Raw genomic sequence first — 1,656 nt, forward strand, 5'->3', positions numbered from 1 at the left:
ACACACACACACACCTGAATATAGACAGTCATGCTCGAACACACAGACACACATGCCGACGTATTCACACATGCACAAACATATAATATTCTCACACACTACACACGCGCATGCACACACCCACCATGTTAACACTCACACAAGATCACTCACATACAAACACACACCCGCACATATACGTACACACTGACACACACACCTGGCCGTAGGTATAAACAGCCATGCTTGTACAGACACGCACAGACACACACGCACACACTGCATACAGTGACACAGACACACCCACTTACATATACAGAACTGATATTTCTAGTTTCACTTTCACTTTACTTTCTTGCTTTCTCTCTCTCTGCCACTCTTTCTCTTCCTCCTACCACAACTTCCGCTTATTCGTCCTCTTTATATTTCTCTCTTCTCACTATCCATTCCGTCTCTCTCCCTCCCTCTCCCACTTCTCTACATTTCTTGCTGCTTCACATTCAGCACCTCCGACCATTCCTCTTAGTCTTCTTTGCTCCTCACCCTTCTACTCACTCTCCTCTTCGTGTTTCTTTTCTACATCTTTGTTTTTGTTCTTTTTTTTTCACAATTGCCGCCATTACCTCCTACTACCTTCAAATCTCGTCTTTCTTCTACCCCCCCTCAACAACAACAACAACTATTGCTACTACTGTTGCTGCAAAGCAAGCCAACGACAACAATACCGCCACCTCTTACTCTCTGCCTACCCCTCCTCCTCCTCCTTTCCCCTCTTTCTTATCATCTTCCGCCTCCTCCTCCTTCTCTCCCTCTTTGGTCTACCTCCCATTAGTTATTCGGTCCGCTTCCATCTGGCATCTTCTTACCGTTTTCCTCCTTTGGAACGAAACCACAACATCGATATTTCCAGGTTAGTCATTACTGTTGTTATTATTGTTATTATTATTATTATTATTGCGGTTGTTATCGTCCTTGTTTTATTTTGTTTCAATTAGCTTTGACGATTTCTTGTTTTCTTTATGATTTTTTTTACCTGTTTTGCAACATTCGCGCCACAACACACCGTTAGCTACTACTACTACTAGTGTTTACAATCATCATCATCATTATACTTGACGTTGTTGTTATTGTTATTACTGTTGTTGTTTGATTCCGTCATGGTATAACTACTCGAAGACTGGAAGAATTTGAACGAGATTTCTACGGAGCACAGGTCTCTGGACGAGTGCTGACCACAACGACATCTAGCAGATTCTGCATCCACACCACGCAGGCGTCTAGTTCCGCCACCAATCCACCACCACCATCATTACTATCATCACCAGCATTAAGAATAACAACAGCACAACATCATCATCATCGTCATCACAACGATCAACACATCACCTTTAAAACTACTACCACCACTACTACCACCACCGTCACCACTACCATCAACAACACCATTAAGAACAACCACAATATGACTACGATGTATACAAAATAATTATCACAACACTTAACAACATCGACACCGCCACCATTTCTACCAACACAACGTCACTGCTACCCACCCATCCACCCACCCCTAGCCCCGACAACCATCAATATCTGTAACAAAAACAACACCACGTTCTACATGTCACCATCACGACCACATCCCATCACCACCACTACCACCACCACCACCACCACCTC

At 43.5% G+C, this 1,656-nt stretch overlaps 1 protein-coding gene across 1 annotated transcript in view; it reads left to right on the forward strand.

The window, feature by feature from the left end:
- The first annotated feature begins 666 nt into the window (after positions 1–666).
- The window catches only part of LOC106874346 (uncharacterized), a 96,595-nt gene continuing 95,605 nt past the window's right edge, over positions 667–1,656 (forward strand). Inside the window, exon 1 of the mRNA XM_089338537.1 lies at positions 667–889. The gene's annotated coding sequence lies outside the window, so the exon portion shown is untranslated. The remainder of the gene's footprint in view (positions 890–1,656) is intronic.

Source organism: Octopus bimaculoides, chromosome 20 (genome assembly GCF_046866305.1).
Source record: "Octopus bimaculoides isolate indiv1 chromosome 20, ASM4686630v1, whole genome shotgun sequence".
Lineage (NCBI taxonomy): Eukaryota > Metazoa > Mollusca > Cephalopoda > Octopoda > Octopodidae > Octopus > Octopus bimaculoides.